The sequence below is a fragment of the Acanthopagrus latus genome, chromosome 22 (assembly GCF_904848185.1).
Source record: "Acanthopagrus latus isolate v.2019 chromosome 22, fAcaLat1.1, whole genome shotgun sequence".
In the NCBI taxonomy this organism is placed as follows: Eukaryota; Metazoa; Chordata; class Actinopteri; order Spariformes; family Sparidae; genus Acanthopagrus; species Acanthopagrus latus.
The window spans coordinates 4,805,001-4,823,447 of NC_051060.1; the positions used below are offsets into that span (position 1 = coordinate 4,805,001).

The following is an 18,447-nucleotide window of genomic DNA, read 5'->3' on the forward strand; positions in this document are numbered from 1 at the left end:
TGGTGCTCTCAGACTTCTCGACCCTGCTGCAGTCTTTGGAAACATCCAGCCACACCTTCTCTCACTGCACCCGCCTCCTCAGCCTCAGGGAAGATTTATCAGCATTTTTGTTGGTAGCTTCTGAAATTCTCCTAAATCTGAATCCCTGTCGCGGCAGAGGGCAGTAGAGCGCAAGAGATGAGTCTCAGGGGAGTGACATCCCTCACACTGAACAGCAAACACCTCACAAAGCCACATTTTCTCTATATGTTAACATTTCTAGGTGGCAAATTAAACTGTAGCGTCGCAACACGAGCAGTGGTTTGGTTGTTTTGTCAGCCGCTGTGAGGGGATGAAAGAAGCGGATCAGAGAGTGAAGAGCTGCAGAGTGACGCAGCCTTTTCTCAGCCCTTCTTCCTCCAGCTGATGGATAACACCGGCTCTCCAGAGAGCAGCCGCATCCTGTCTGGAGGATGGAAACGTAGCCGGCAGCACCGCGAACAATAAAACTCCTCCTTTTTTTTTCTTGTTGCGGTTTCATCCTGTCCTCCGCCCCACATTAATACTCCACACAGTGACAGAGCTCCCTGATGGATTCATCCCTCTCTGAACTTGTTTCACCTTTTAGTTTGTTCGGAGGGAGACTGACAAACAGACAGGTGACAAACTGAAGTCATGAGCAGGTGTTTCCACACGGAACGGAATGTGTTCGCTGAGGGGTTTTGGGGAAAATGGTGTGCTGTGGCCTTCACAAGTCACTACATCTGAACCCAGCTCAGCGCCGGAGGGAATTCCTGGTCAGACACCGCCGGCGTCTGTCTCACGTCTGAGTAAGCACCCGCTTACAGGTTGGACGTGAAACACTGGCAATAATCGCCAACACTTTTGCTAACCATTTCATTGGTTTAAGCACATTTTTCCATACAGTTTTTTCACACATTCGGTCATCATCTACTCGCGCTGGTGACGGTCGGTTGTAGCCTCGAAATTCACAAAACATTTCAGGAGCTTCACGGTGAAAAGTGATGGGGATTTGTAAGAAGTTTTTAACTAAAAGAAACAGTTTGACTTTGGGTTTGGTGATGGTTCTGGGATAAATACAGAAGCCCTGAGCAGGAGATGAAGACTTTTTATTCTGGTGATCCAAAAAGTTCCTTCTATTTTTTTTCCCCATCTGTGAAAAAAAAACACAAAAGATGAACATTTCAGGAGTTTTTTTTTTCCTTCCCCATATGTGTGAGCAGAACGGACAAATACTTTTTCCCCAGTAGAATTTCTTTTTTTTTGTCATGTATGATACTGAGTGACAAAAAAAAAAAGAGGAAAATCAAACTAAGGTGAGTTCGTCGAAGACTCAGATGAACAAAAAAAGATGTCTGTGGAGTGGAGCAAAGTTATTATTTTTTTAAAAACTTTTTCCAGGGGGTTTTACTTTCCCTGTGTGGAACCAAGTGAAAAATAAAATGTTTTAACACAGGAGAGAAAACTGTTTCAACTGGAAAAAACAATGTCTTCACTTGGTAAAACCCTTTCCATACGATTCAGCAGCTAACAGTTATCAACATGATGTCACTCAGTGCTCTGTCACATCTTGCACATAGGCAGCAGATTTTGCTGATAATGATGAACTACATGTGAATACGTCTCTGTGGGAAGCGTCTCTCTCGCTCATAATGGTCATCAAGGTCTCAACAGCAAAGTGTGTTTTAAAGTCCATCAGTGATGCGTCCTGACAGAGAACAGGAAACACTCTGCTTCCTGGTTATTATCACACCAACTCTCCTGCTGAATGTCAGAACACATCCAGTCATTTCATGAAGGTTAAAAATGCTCTTACAAATGATCCGAATGCGGCTTTAGATGATTAATTATCAATAAAAATGTTCTGATGTTGATGAACGTGATGTTATCCAGTTCCACTGGTCCAAGTGAAGGTCACCGCCCTGCTCAGGAGCACTCCGTCAGCAGCTGGTGATGAAAAGGAGGGCTGATGTTGACGTTTTAAGCCGTCCTCTGCTGAGCTGCGGGCGAACGTCTCCGCTAATCGATAAGAACGCCCCCTCAGGGCGTCGACCTTCTAACGATCCGGATGATAATGAGACGATCAGTCAGCGAGCGAAGCAGCTGACATGGCGGCTGCTGGTAACGGCCCAGCGTCCACCCGTCTGCTCTCCTGAGGACGTCGCTCGCTGTGCCGGCGGTGGGTCAGAGGTCAACGGTCGGGCCACTCAGCGGCGTTCCCAGGACCTGCTGGGGATCCGGCGTCTTCCTCGAGGACTCGTCAGCAGGGCTTGTGTCGCCAGGCTTCAGCAGGTCCACGCTCTCCCTTCTCATCTTCTTTTAGTCTTGGCTCCCCCGTGATATGATGTGAAGACGAACACGTGAAAATTTCAACAATTTTTCGCTACCCATTGACTCAAACCAAAGCCAACACGTCTTCCTATACTGCTTGAATGAGATGCAGTGTAAAACCATGATCCATTTTGGGTGTTTCCCAGACTAACCACTCCGACATGATCCTTCAAGTCCTCCCTCTCATGGACAAGAAAGAGGCGCCAAACCTCACGCCCGCCCACGTGTGGTGATTGGCGTCACTGATCGCCCTCTCTCCGGCCATCAGCGCACGTCAGCCTCCAGACGTGCGCTCTCCCACAGCGAACACTGGCGGAGGTCGGCCGATGAGGCGCGATCTGTCTGGAGGGCAGCGCGGCCTGTCAGCAGGAAAACACCTCAGCCACAATTAAGTCCGTCATCCCATCCACGTCCTCGACACGGACGAGGACGAGAAGGGGAAAAATCAAACGGAGAGACGGGAAACAACGGGAAGGAGGTTTCAGTCCACAACAAGGTGTCATAAATGATGGAGTGGGCTTTGTTTCCTCAGCCACAGGTGGACTGTTTCCGAATCAATATGGTTGAAAAAGAGACAAGGAGGCGCGGTGTTCCTGCTGGAGAGGAGGTTTTATTTTTATAACTCATTTTACAGATCAGAGAGGAAGAAGAGGAGGGAGGCTGTCTGAATAATGGAGGCTTTTGGTGCATAAATCAGAATGATTTAATGGGAGCTCTGAGGGGGAAACAGAGTACGACAGCTAAAACAGAAAGAAAACAGAGCGAGAGCGACCCAGCGACAGAACAAACTTCAGTCTGTTTGTTCTCTTTCATCTCTGCCTGGTTCCATTTTGTACTTTCTGTCACTGAATCAGGCTCGATTAAATTCTTTAAAAGCTTTTATGTCTCCAGATGGATCCCTGCTCACGACGACAGTCGACCTGAACGTGTCATCGTTTTAAAGATGATCACCGCGAGCCCAACGGCCAAGTTTTGGAGGATGAAATCGGCATTTTGTCGTTTGAATCATGTACATTCTTTCCAACCTGTTAGCTGTTGTGTTTAGCTGTGAAATTGGTGTTTCTGCAGAATGAATAATAATACCTGTTTTAAGACTATAACAGTCAGAAAAGCGTGATGAAAGGTCAGTCAGGATGCAGTAGACTAGAATCATTCATCATTATTGTCATTTTTTTTCAGTGCTTCCCAGCAGTCTATAATAATAGTTTCCTGATGATGTAATTAATGAAAATAACGGGACTTTCAGCAGAAGACTGGTGGATTAACCGATGGAAAATGATTAAAGGGGCACTGTGCAGTTTTGGAGCAAAACTAAGAATTTTAAAATTTACTATATTAATGAAGTAATCATGGTTGGAAATATGTATTTTTTCCATAACTGAACCAACAAGCTGTTCTCAGAGGGAAAACCAAGGTCTCCAGAACACTGTTTGAAGCTAGAAATGGCAGGGTCCGCCACATATAAACAAAGTAAAACAGTACTGTGTTGTCCTTTAAGGTCAGTTTGTTTATTCAGTCATGAAAACAAATGACTTTTCTGTAAAATGTAGAGAGCATGTCCAAATGTTCTGATCATACCAGGTCCATCTAAGGCTTTAGTGTATTAACTTTCCTTTATTCCCAATGTTCCCAGCCGGTGTTCTTCCCTTCCTGCCCCCCCTTCTTCTCCTGCACGTCATCAGACTGCTTTAATACACTTCAGGTTAACGACTTCCTTAAAACCTTTGAGGCAGAGGTGTCGTTTACACTGTGGACAGCACTTTATCAAATTAGCAGCTTTCCCCCCATCACTCCTGAAGGTATAATTGCTCAAAATGTGCTAAAAATGTTACCTAACAACTGTATTTACATGAATTTTAATACATCGTTACGCAATTTTTCAGCTGCTGCAATGATCCACTCTCACCTCAATTGATCCCATCGTCACGGTGCCCAAAATCGCAAATACTGACAGCCACTGGAAAAAAAACGTTTCACTTCATCTGAGCGCTGACGTCCGCACCTCTTTTCAACACAAAGTGAGACACTTGTCTGAAGGCCTTTTAATGCAAAAACTGAATTTAAGCAGAGGATGTGGAGAATGTAGAAAACAAACCAAAAGCAAAGGCAAATACATTTGGGCAGTTGTTGCATTAGGAGAAAATGTATAAACTTTCATTATTTGGGCCTTCTTGGTAGTAGTTAGTCCCAGGTCCCATGGATCTTTAAAATGCCGGTCCTCGTTTTTTGGGGGAGAAATGAGACATCAGACATCACGAAAGTGTCTTGGATGAACATGTTGGCGAGGAGGAGGAGAAGGAGGAGGAGGAGAGGACATTCATCACTAATTTCCCCACCCATATTTTTTCCCAGATGGTCTGAAATGTTTGCACTAATGATTTGCTGCTCACACGCCCACTTTCCTAACCTTGAGGCCGGGCTGCGAATGACGGCAGAGAGTTACAAGCAGGAGGAGGAGAAATCACTTCTTCTCTCCGTGAACAGGAGACACGCCGGAGGGTTTGTAGAGGCGACAGGAAGAGGCCGCAGACGAAAAAGTCAAGTTATCATAAAATAGGTAACGCAGACTCAACAGACCCTTTTCAGGCAAAGTACGACAACAGTTTTGTTTGCAGGATTTGATCATTGGTGAAGACAACAAAAGCCAGATGGTTAACTTTGTGTGAAGTGGATTCGAGATGACTCGATATGAACGGCGGCCTGCTGCTTATGAAAGGAAATCTCTCCCAGCGTGCTCGGAGACCCAGGGGCACTTCAACCATGACATGATTAATAACCCTGCACTTAAATAGGCTTCAAAAATAATTATAGGAGATGGATGGGGGAAGTGCAGTTTCTGAATCAGAATCGCTTTAATTACAGAGCACAGAGGACGTGGATGGAGATGTGTTGGTGGGATAAGTGCAGGGACAGGCAACAATAAAGTCAAAGTGCTGCTGGGAGTCTGGATCTGACACCGCCAGGACTCACTGGGGAGAAGTCACTCAGCCGCAAGTCCAAAGGTACAAAAAAAAAAAAGTGACATCAAAAAGTCAATTTCCGCCATCAGTTCCGGAGTCACGTTTGATGTTGCTGCTGTTGGGAAGCAGCTTCCATCAGTCCGGACTCCCTAAAAGCGCTTTACAGGAAGCAGACGAACACTATTATGGAGCTGGTTTGATCATCGACTGAATGCTTTCATGGTTAAAAACCTCAACTCAAGGACCTGAGAGCAGGGCTGTCGGGTCAAGAACAAATTGATGGGCAGAAATGTGACAAAATATCTTAAATGACATTTTTTTTTACTGGAAATACTGAAGGTGAGTTGATCTAATACCTCTCTTTCATAACCAGTGCTACTCTGCTGACTGCAGGCCCTAGATTAAAATGAAGCTTTGATCAGATTTATAATAAAGTTAAACTCTCAATATGAGAATATGATCATATTTTTATAACCAAGCGGCAGGCTGCAGAACACGGAGTAAAAGCTGAGACAAATTACACCTCAACCAATCTGGTGCAGTCAATTATTGATGAAATATTCACATGGAATGAAACTCGAACAGCCCCTCACAAGATCATCAGAATACAACAGACACCTGGAGGTACTGGATGGGGAATATACCTTAACCCATCTATCAACAAAAGTAGTAAACAACAAGATCAACTCAAAAAAAAAAAAAAAAAAAAGGGTTATGGCCGCATCATTAGTTCCGCAGAGCAGCAGAAGTTTCAACAATCATCGTTTCCCCATTAGATGTGAGCCCCTCTTAAGACTGAGTGAACATGCAGATTCCACCTCAGGGCCATCCGTTTACAATTATAGGGTCTGTTATCGTGCATCACTGGTAAATACTGTCAGAAATGGAAATTAATAGGGCTGTCCACCATTTGATTTGATTTTTGATTTCAAGGTAAAAAAAATTCAATTCAACTTAAAATCTAAACCTTTTTTTTCCAACTTTGTAACAGTTGCATCTGTCTGACTATCACATGTGGATTTGTTAAAACCAGCGGTCTTATGTCCTGACAACAGCTTGACAACCTGCTTCCTGCGTTAGGGTTAGACAAGTTCAAGTCCAAAAAAAAAAAAAAGAAAAAAAGATAGAAATTCTGTTCGATACAACGTTCTCTTTCTCAGACCTGTCCAGAATAAACCCTCTTTCGCAAACAAATCAATAAGAGATCCCCGACAAAGAAAAGAAACCAACATCCGCGACGCTGTCGGAGGCGCTGTCAGTGTCTTTCTCTCTGGCAGGGCTGGTAGGCGGGGATGGAGAGAAATAACAATCCTGAGAGAATCGCAGATCCTGCTTTTGACTTCCATGACAGAAATGTTATCAGATTTTTAATCATTTTTTGGAATTTGAATCGAAATCATGACAACCAGAAGACGGCTGGATTGTAACTTTGATGAGTCAGAGGTTAGTGGAGGGGATAGACAGTACACCCGTTGAAAAATGGTTCAAGTATTAGTTTCCCAAACAGTTACAGTTTGATTAGCCTCTCAGTCATCACATGTGGACCTAACAACAGCGGTGCTGACATTTTTGGCTGTTATTCTAAATCTAGGACATCCTGGATATCCCTGACATGAGGAATTCTTCAGTTCAGATGGTTCTGTAACAGCTAAATTCATATCCTAAGATAGGAGTTTTCTAAATGCCATTAGGGAAAGGATAGATAGGATTTAAATGTCATCCTTGATCTGGGTTAGACTTCAGACTCAGTTTTTGTAATGCATCCCCTGGATTGGTGCACTCGTACACACCCACTGACATTCTATTTGTTGAAATATTAAAGTTGCGCTTTCCTCACTGGACGAGTCCTCCCGTGATTTATTATAACTGCAGAGGAAGTCTCTATTCTCTCTCTCTGAGCTCATCTGACTTTATAAGTCCTGTATGAATCAGCTTTGCAATAACTTGTTTTTTTTAAGGTGTATTTTCTGGGTCAAGAATTGTGTGAGCCGCCACTGAAAGTATCGATGAAAGCTTAGGTTGCACTTGGAGTACAAATTAAATTGCATTTTGAGCGCAATCTGGCTATCGATCGAATGCTGGGAGGTAAAGCATGCAGCTGCTTCTGGAGAGGACAGTAGTGTTTGTCCAGCTACTTGAATGAAACAGTTTGAGATTTTAGTCTCCTCCACTGCTGAGCTGTGAGGCTTATAATAGTTTTGTGTTTTACAATTTATTTATTTTTTTTAGCTACCTTTAATAACCTTGTTGAGCGTGACACATACTGTATCTACTAACCAACAGTGTGTTTATCTGGTTCCCTAGCAACAGCTCAGTGGGGGATGTACAAACAACAGTCCTGAGATAAAATTACTTTTTCCTTAAATGTCGGCGTGCTCTGAACACTTGAGATGTGTACGCAAAATAAAAACACAGGTGGCAGTGCAGGCAGAAGGATGATCATTTTATCCCTCGGTTTTCGAGATTGTGAGAAAGAGCCCGCACGCATCAAACTGATATCACAAATATAGCCGGCGACAAGTCATCTTCTGCGTCGTCTCATGTCACTTGTGTCTCAAGGAACTGTAAAGACTCCAGCTGACAGCCAGCTACCTTGCATGTTCTGTGCCTCCCGGACAAGAAAAGCGCTCTCCATACCAGCAGGTGGTGGTAGTCTGTATTCCATTCCAGATGTCTTTCTGCTTCGAAGCGGACTCAACGCGCCAATGACGCTGAACTAACCACAAAAATCAAGAGGCACAGAAGCTCTCTGATGGCCGACGGGGCTGTCAAAGCCCCGACACCCCCCACTGAGGACGGTCCTGATGCAACCCTCAAGTCCTGCCGCCTCCAGAAGTTCTCCAAGGACTCTGCATTTGTGAAGTGTGTCAGTGAGGGGAAAGAGGCTGTGAGTGTAGGGGCGGTATGGACTCCCTGGCTGAGTGATGTGGGCTGGATCACCTGCAGATTAACTGGCAAGATGAAGGAGATGGTGGTGGGCTTCAACGCTACAGGAGATCTGTCTTTCTGTGCTGATCAAGGCTGACTGAATCATGTCAGGGACACATGAGGCTTCAGGGACGACTCCCGCCTCAAACTGAGCAGGATATTAAGTATTAAAAACATATGAGTCATAAGTATTCTCTGAATTTTTTTTTTCCTCAATAGAAAGCAGGAGGAGTCAGTGCAGAAGGCTGGTTAACTCCCTGGTTCCCAGCTACAGAGAACAGGAAGCAAACATGGAATTCAATCTAAAAGTTTGCTTCTGTGTTAATAAACCACTCCTCACCAAAAAAGACATTTGTTTTATGTGTTTACGTTAACGTCTTAATCTGCATCTCTCCTGTTCCGTCCCTTACTTTTCAAATCTGCACCCTCCGTGCAGGGTGTAGAAACCTTCCTGTCAGCGTGATTGTTTTAAACAGATTAATGATCTAACATTTGACTTGAGATCGAGAGCTGCATCACTTTGAAATGCAGCAGAGATTGATGACGCTCTAAATACGAACACTTCAAGACTTTAAGATGGACGTGACATTTGGTTTAACCATCATTGCAAAAGATTAACAGCTGTGGCTTTACTTAAGGACAAGCACTGATACCACACTGTGAAAATACACTGCTGTAGGTAAAAGTCCTGCAAACATTACTTGATGTGACAGACTGATGGAAATCAGGTGAAGTTTTCTTAGTCCACAAAACACTGTCAGAGCTTCACAGTGAAACAGTGTTGCAGTATTTCCCTCAACAACTGAAGTAACCAGGAACTTGTTTAGCAACCAAAAAATACATAAAATGGTTCCTTACAGCTCGCCTGGTGTAATCCAACCTCCAGAAGCTTAACTCTACATTGTAGAAGGTTAGCTAAAAGTACGAGCTCAGCTGGCTACTTCAGTTGTTGGGGAGAATGCCGTAACGTTGTTTTTTCTGTGAAGCTCCAGAAATGTTTTGTGGACGTTCCATCTTCACGAGTGGAAGGAGATGATGGATTTACATCATCTGGGTGAACTGCTCCTTTAAAACGCAGACAAAGACTTGATTTTAATTTGAATGTGTGTGATTAGGCTTAAAAAAAACTCCAAACAGACATGCAGTCACTAATAAATGTCACTGTCATGCATATTCATGTGGACATTAACATGCAAGGGGACACAAACTGACTCCATTAGACACAGACTGTCGCACAGTCACACATATGGAGTCAGACGCACTCATATGCATACAGACACTCATACACAGCGAGATGAAGAGCTGAGTCCGTCTAATGTTCCATCAGTTCAAACAAAAATCTCCTTCAGCTCATCACGCGTCTCAACTCTGATTACTGTTTCATTTGATAATAAGCTGAGTGCATACAGATGTCACTTTGGGAAATTTTGATTTGCATTTTTTTGTACTGTTTACAAGGCATTTGTGCATAGGGGTAGTCGAATGGAAGTTACCGATGTCCGTATTTAAGAGTCTTACAATCTCATAATGTGTCTGTGAATATATATTTTAGCATAAAAATCATACAAAATGTGGGATCACTTAAATTCATTCATTAAAGATCGGTGACTCTTGCATGAGGATGGGATGTGTCAACAAAAGTGTAAGAGTTAGCTTGTCTGCGCCCTCTGGTGGTCAAACGTGGGAACAGAGACACACGTTTCCTCACGTATCTTCAACATTTCTGTACTGGTGTTTCTTCCTTTATTGGCCTAAAATTGCAGCTAGACCACCTGGAAGACAACACACAAGTCTTGGGTTTGAAACTAATCCTTTAAACAGACTTTAAAGTGAGAGTATGAGCATGAATACAGCGAGTGAAAGCTTCCTGTCTGCAAAGAGGCTCTGAAAATAAACCAGTCCACTGGCGGCATCATCAGAGGGCGACTCCGGACTGGCAGGTCAGAGTTGGAGATGAGCTTGGAGGTGTGCGCAGAGCCACGGGTCCTTCCATCCCGCCGCAGCTCTCAGCCGCAGGAAATACACATCGCAACGATTTTCAGTGCTTTCCAACGCTCAACGTGAACTTCAAAAGTCTTTTTCCTTTTTCCTCTCACAGCTGCGTTCCACTCTGCCGCGGGCCAGGGTTTGACCCGCGGAGGAGGTCGGAGATTTAGCCCGGATCTCAGAGTTCAGATGCTCGTCAGAAGTCCTGCCCTGCCAACCAGCAGCAGACGTTTCCTCCTCGGCTGGGACGCCGACAGAATACTAAGAGGCTTCTTCCTTGAGTGGAGGGACCGAGTGCGCTTGAGGAGGTGTTTTAAATATTGTTTGGCATGCGTGGTGGAAATCTACCATCTGAATTAAACTACTCATCGTACTAAACAGCGTTTTTAGCTCCATGCGGAGCGAGAGTGCAGAGTCCTGATTGATGTTAATGAATACATCAGCATTTGCAGGTGGAGCAGCATGAACACAGCCATATGAGGATGTTATTTGTTTTTATTATAGTTTAGTCCAACAACTAATGATGGCTCCTTTCTATTTAGATAAAACCTTATGCATTATAACATCTGTCAACATATTTCTACAAAGAGCGTGATGTGCCCTCAAGTCAAACACCCAAACACACCAATTTCCAAACATCCAAAGAACAAACATCAGTCACTCACTTATTATTCACTGTTTTTAAAGTTTTCTTCTAGAATTCTTGTAAATTAAAGTCCCAAACACTCATTATCTCCAACTTGTATTCCCAATTAGTTCACAGTCCTGAGTGAAAGCACACAGAGGTTGGTCTCAGGTGTCGTCTCTTCATTTGAACCTTGATGAAGGTAAGTGATTTTTTAAAATTGCTTCATCAAAACCTTCTTAACTGTGCTGAAGCCATTTCACAGCCTGAAGTTGATGTAATTTGGGTCTTTTTATGGACTGAACACATAATCAGGCCAACCTTTAAACCATTTATCAGGCACAATAATTAAGAAGAACAAACTACAGTCTGAGATAAAGGTTAGTTCCTCTTTCTTATCCTCCTTACTCACTGACTTCCTGTCTGCCTTTCTGGCTGTTGACAGCGGTGCAGGTCCTACAGGACACGCCGGTGACTTGGTGCAGACGTGACAGTCTTACACTCATTAAGATCAACACCAAGGCTACGCTCTGATTGACTGCAATTTCCTGGCTGCTGACTGTACAGCTGTGCAGCAGCTCAGTGGGTATTTGTGTCAATCAGCCCCCGCTGAGATCGTTTCTGCCCCACCGATGACAGGCGGTCCAGACTAGTAGGCTGTGACGGGCGAAATAAGAGTCCACAGCACTCGCTGGTGCAGATGGATGAACTACAGGTAAACAAGAGGATGTCAATAACGTCCATGAGACAAGAGGACTGACATCACAGTGCTGCTGCTGCACATGTGTTTCTCTGCAGCACTGAACTAAAATACATGAACTTTAACAGATGACAGACAACAACTGTCTCCCATGGTATATTTCCTCAAACTTCAGTTTATAAAGTAACTATCAGCAAATAGAAATATTTTACTGACTCTTCAAGAGACGTTCATAGGAACTTGATGGTTAAGATTTGTAAATTAAAGGATAGTTCTTTATCGATAAATCTTTTTTAATGTATTGTTTATTTAACTTGAGACGGTTATTTTGTAAAACTTAAACTCCTGAAAATAAATAATTTATGCAAACTAATGGTTATGAGTAAAGCCTGCTAATAAATAAACTAATATATGTCTTCTACACTTAATCATGTCTAAGTCTAAGTTTGTACAACTAGAACTGTTTAGTTTCACCTTGTGTTAAACTTAAGTGGTTTAAACTTAACAGGTTTCCACACAGTTTTCTAGTAAAGTCAACTTATTCAGGATAAGAATACAGCTGAATATACTGAATGACCAGGTTTTTCCATCAATGGATTTTTTTCTTCCCTGATGGCACAGACATATTCCAAGATGACAATGCCACGATTCATCAGGCTCAAATTGTGACATAGTGGTTCAGGGAGCATGAGACATCATTTTCACACCCGGATTGGCCATCACACAGTCGAGACCTTGAGAATCTTTGGGGTGCACTGGAGGAGTGGCAGAAAATGAATACAACTCTGGACAGAAATAAACTGTGTGACATTACATAAGATTATCAAAACGATGCGACAGGGAATTCATGCAGTATTTAAAGCTAAAGGTGGTTCAGTATCATTTTAGAGAGGTGACCTTCTATTGGGCCAGACAGTATACAAGGATTTGCAATGAGTTGAAGAAAAAAAATGCATTTTTGGTCGCGCTCTTAAACTGCGGACCGAGTTTGACCTATTGAGACTTTGGTCATTCGCTTTTATCCCTCTGTTGTCTGAGCTTTAGAGTCCAAACTGCAGAGAAAATAGTCTCTTCACCTGCAAGACAACCAGCACTTTGGATCAGTTGGCTGGTGATTTTATTTCCTTTTGAAAAACTTCGCTAGCTGTCATGTTTTCAGTGTTATGGAAGACAGATTTGTGTGAAATACCACCCAATACTGACAACTTAGAGTTAGATGCCCTCTTATGATTATTCCCTTATTACAGACAGGACTGATGCTGTCGTTTCTCTGGGGTGAACATTTTCCCTGCTGTTGCTGCCATGGACTTCTCCTTGTTTCTTTTTTCACACAGTTCAGTCTGCTCCGCTAGCTTGCACCCCACAGCCAATCACCATCAGGGAAACTGGCATGACATTTACACAGCGAATCACAAAATTAGACAACATAGGTACACCAGGTACACTGCAAACAACCTACTTAAAGTGGCAGTATAAAGTTAGCATAGCAAATGAACCATGTTAATAACATCAAAACTTACATGAACCTCTCAATAGTCAAGAAAACTTGTAATTGAAATATTTAGGGATAAATCAAACTACCCAGGGCTGCACAAGCAACAACGTTCACATTATAAATTTCATCCACTGTTAATATGAAAATTTGAAAAATTAAATTGCTAGAAAAGAAGTCTGGGGGCCGACTTGGAAAAGACAATCCACTAATCCTGCTGAGGAGTCCTTTAGCAACACACAGAATTCCCACCAGCAACCTCCTGCAGCTGCGCCAGAGAAGACAAAAAACACCAACGCAGGATGAGATTACTTGTCTAATTTTGTGCTAATTCTCTTGTTAACAGGTTTCTCCCTTCTCCCGCCTCTCCTCTAACTAGGGTAAATCTCGATTAGAATAATTTGTTCCAATTAGCGGAGAATCAATGAGCAAGATTTAGAAAAACAAAAACAAGATGAAGCCTCGGGGAGCATCTCATCCAAACCACTAATTGAAAGCTGAGATTTTCCAAAGGAGGAAATATTACAGCAGCAAGTGTGGATTTGACACGCTCTTTCTGCCACACACACACGCTACTGCGCACACACACACGCTACTGCGTGCGCGCGCGCACACACACACACACACACACACACACACACACACACACACACACACACACACACACACACACACACACACACACACACACACACACACACACACACACACACACACACACACACACACACACACAGCTAGTTGCCTTGGAGATGAAGAAACTCTTCTGTGCAGTTTGGACTCAAAGCCATAAACAACAGAGGGATGAAGCTGAATGATTTTATTCTCAATGGGTCAAACTCATCATGGACCACAGCCTAATCAAGACAAGTTTAAGGGGACTCATTCTTTCACCCAGTGCAGTGTCACTGCTGGTTGTGTAAATAGAAAATCTACTTGCACCCTGCTGTGCACTCATGGCCGTGTTGTCTAAAAGTGAGGTTGGTCAGGTGCATTGATGGAGCACTGCTATTTTGAGGCAGCAGAAAGCAACTACACCATCGACCAACAACAAACCTGGTCTAAAGTCAAGGGCACAGTATCTTGCAGCTATTTAAAGGGTGCAATATTCAGATAATAAGAGGTTGCATCTCACTGGTACAAATATCAGGATGCATTTAAGCAGCAAACTAGTAGATGTACACTCGACAGGACAGAGGAAGCTCCACAGAGGAAACAGGGTTAGACTGCTCTGATGGAGCTCTGGATTTATCAGGAGAACAGCTGCTTTACTCCAGACTTTTTCACAGCACAAACCTTTGACATGTAGAAGCACACAGAACATTAGGTAATATGAAATCCAGTCAAAATCCTGGCAAGTCAGGACTAATATGGGGGTAATAATCAATTAAGTTAAGCTGCTGTGCCTCCTGTGTAAATGTGCGCACTGGCTCTCTTAATAGGGAGACTCATTATCGGTTGCTGCTGGGGGATCGCTGTGGGTTTAGTGATTAGTGTGCTCCTCATTAAAGATACTTTATTTCACTCCCCTACTGCACTTAATCAGAATGATCATTTTTATAACACACCCCATCTGATCCACAGAGTGAGATATCTCTATGAAACAAAGAGGGATGCACAGCAGCGGTCCTCCTCCTCAGAAAAGTATGGGTGCACTTGCTTATAGCAGTCAAACAAAGTTGTTGATGCGACAGAGGACTGGGATACAGTGGAGGCAGAGGGTCCAACTCTCAACGGACTAATCTATGTCCTTCAGCAAGGACAAATATCACTGATTAAATGGCAAATAGAATGCGAGATGGCTCTGACTAGTTTAATTTGTTCGGCCCAAAACGCACCTGACTGCCTTTTGATAAAGGCCCTTATAAGATTGAATAGGTGTTCATGTCGACTTCTCAGTTCTACAGCACGTTGCTCTATTCTCTTGCAAAAAGAAGTTAAAAATACTGGGATGTTACATATGAACAATGAAGGTTTCGGTATTATTTTAAAAAACAATTAATTGTTTCCGGGTTGTCTTATTGTCACCAAAAAAACGTTGCCTCAACCACAAAGAGGAGTTTATTCATTCATTTTGTCTAAAATGGAGAAGTGAAAGCAAGCCTGACTTTGTTTTCCAAGGAGACAAATGGTGGCAGACAAAACAGCAAAGTCAATGTTTGGTTTATAGGTAACCAATCTAAATGCTGATGGTGTCATTCTATAGACAGTAGATTGGGCAACCAAAAAAATATTAAGTTATATAGTAAGTAATATATCAGGTCTTTGTCAGGAGTGGCAACATTTCTGCGTGTTTTCTTCACCTGCGTTAAAAGTTAATACAGTTCTCCACCTGCAGAATAAAAGTCTTGACCACTGAGCCATGACAACTTATTAAAAAGCAAAATTTTAAACTTAACATGTTGAAGTTATAATAAACATTTGTCTGTGATGAAGGGCCTTTTATAGATGTGCACCTCTGCTCTGTGCAGATGATTTTCTGCTTCACTTCCTGACTTTCATCTCTTTTCTCCCACCTTTTCTTTTCTTTCAGTGGCAAAGATACGGATGACTTGTCTGTCCCTCATTAGTTATGTTATACACATGAAACAGGCCTGCCATAATGAGGTGCTGCATGCATGAGGACCAGCACCTAGCAGCGCCCCGAGAGCTCACATAATGGTTCAAATGCTGCAGAGGAGGAGGAGAGCCGAAGCTGAAGTATGTGGAACCGCTGCACCGATCTGACAATTTTTCTGTAATTTTGGAGCTCTGGAGATAATGTCTCAGAGAAAATGTGCAGATAATAATTAACTTTTAAAACTCTCTGGAGACGAGTACAGAGATACTTCCTTCTGCTCTCTGTGAGAAATATTCATTTTAAAGTGTGATGAGTACGATTTGTAGGAGATGACACAGAAGAATAAAGAGAAGAAGAAGCTGACGAAGACAAAGAAATAAAAGATGAAGAAGAGGGAGAAGAAGATGATGAAGAAGGCGGCGGCGAAGACTTTTAACTACCTTTCTTTAGGACCGCACTGTAAAACGACAGCAGTCTAATGACGTCCATAGCCCCCAGACTCAAAAGGAAGAGATGTTGGTCCTGCCCAGTGCCACTAGCCCTTTGAAACAGCGACCATGCTGGGTCTCCCCAGTAAAAATCTTTGTGAAACAGCAGCCTATGGTCTGCTCATTGGACTGGCTCTTCAAGTAAGCCAGTCCATGACCACCCTCATGTACCTGCAGATACAGCCCCTTAGTTGTAGCTTCTCAAACAGGCCCACGGGTGGATTAAGAACCGCCAACTTGTGCCACAGTGAAGAAGCCACCAAATTTTTAATTATCAGTGTCAGACCTCTGTAGGAGGCATGAGAGAGGATTCCCCCCACTTTGCCAGCCTGACCCAGCCCTCCACGACCAGGTACACCCCTAACACCTTCAGCCCCTCTGTGTTCCACTCCATAACCCCTGGTAGCTGTGGGACCACCACCCCCAACAAAACAACACCCCACTCGTCCCCCAGTTCACTTTTGCAGACCAGGCTCTTTGGTAAAACTTAAGTGTACCCACTAATGCCTGCAGGTCTAACATTGTCTGCATAGGCTTTAGACTGCAACAGGGGTCTCAAACTAAACCAAAACTCTAACCCTACTCCACCCTGAACTTTCCAACATAGCAAGGCTAGGAAAAACTCCCACCAAAGCATATAAAGCGTTAAACACTTACCAATGGTCCACCCTGTCAAAGGCCTTCTCCTTATCCAAACTAAGAAGACCAAAGTTCACATTTGAAAGTTTTGCCAAGTCCATCATGTCATGCATGAGATGCAGGTTGTCATGTATTGAACGGCCTGGTACACAGTAAGTGTAGTTATGGTGTATCATCGTCTCTAAACATCGCTTCAGCTGGTTTGCCAGACTCTTGGGAAAATTGTGAAATCAACACAGAGCAGCACCACTGTCCACCAGCTCTTCAAGTCACTTAGATCCCCTTTCTTAGGTAGCAGAGTAAGGACTGCCCTGTGACAGCTGAGTGGTAGCTCCTCTACACTGAGGCACTCCATCATGCCTCATACCAGTCTGGGCCCAGAGCTGACCAGAAGCTTTTAGCTGGGGAATGCCCAGACGAATCTGTGCCACGGTCTCACTCACCTCCTGGGACGTGACAGGGGAGTTCAGCTCACTCCTTCAGATTGAGGAGAGTTGTGGTAAACCCTCCAGAAATACCTCAGCAACTGGATCACAGTCCTCTGCTAAATAGAGTGTATCATAAAAGTCCACAGCCACCTCCCTCTTTTCATACAGTTCACACGTAACCCAGCCATCAGGCAGATACAAACAGTGCATGCGCGTATTCTTCCCCTGTCATTTTTCCAGTCAGAAAAAAAAAGAAGATAGGTGCATTCATTTCATTCAGCATTGAAAATCTAGCCCCTGCTCTCTATCCTGGAGAATGGAGCCCCAATATCTCCTATTTGTGTCTCTGTTCTGCAGTGTTTTGCTCCACAAAGACCGTCCTCAAATCCTCTATGCTACTCTCATCCTTCCAATTGCTCTCTTCATCTCTGCAGCAGCAGACGGTGTAGATAGCTGACAAAAATGTCTGATTTGGCACTTTCTCACACACTACCATAACCTGAGTGACTCAAACTCCTGCTTTCTTTCCCTCCACACCACCCAGAAATCACAGTGAATTTCAACATTCAAGTGGCACTGGCCCATACGGTGGTCTGAAAACACTGCACTGAACAAGTGTGTCCTAACCAATATATTGTTCGGTCTACTGAAAACATATATCCTGTCCAACCTCGCTGCACTAACCCTATCAGGCCATGCTTGTACCCATGTGAAGCCCCTCTTGTCTGGTGATTTCACCCTCCATGTATCCACCAGATCATAATCTTTTAAAACCCTGCTCAATACACTGGTTGAACCCACATGTGGCTCTTGATCCATTCTGTCTAGATGCGGATCAATAGTAGAGTTGAAATCCCCCCCTCGTTGCACTACGATATTGTCCAGCTCAACTGGATACAATTCCTGTTTCAAAGCCTCAAACAGCACCACCCTTTCCTTGCCTGTACTATGTGCATACACATTCATAAACACAAACACCAGCCCCTGAATTGTTGACCTCACTAACAGACAAGCTGCCTTTACAAACTTCTGTGAAATCATACCAGTCGCCAGCTGGGCTGTAAATAAGACTGCAACCCCTGCACTCCTATTGGTACCATGGTTTAGGATGTAAGTACCCCTTCCAGCCCCCAGGCCAATGCATTATCCACATCAGTATGTGTTACCTGTAAGAAAATAAACAATTTTGTCTTATAGATTTAGTGTCCTGAGTTTTAAAACCTGCATATGAAAAGAGGAGAGGAAAAACAGAGGGGAACAAAACCATACCGTGACATACCAGACACATTCATCACACTTCCAGTGAACAG

The 18,447-nt window shown here is 43.5% G+C and overlaps 1 protein-coding gene across 2 annotated transcripts in view; it reads right to left on the minus strand.

Annotated features, from left to right (window-relative positions):
- Positions 1-1,092: 1,092 nt before the first annotated feature.
- Positions 1,093-18,447, minus strand: part of mei4 (meiosis-specific, MEI4 homolog (S. cerevisiae)) — a 102,215-nt gene continuing 84,860 nt past the window's right edge. For both annotated transcript variants that reach the window (XM_037087528.1, XM_037087523.1), the window contains one exon: positions 1,093-1,153. The gene's annotated coding sequence lies outside the window, so the exon portion shown is untranslated. The remainder of the gene's footprint in view (positions 1,154-18,447) is intronic.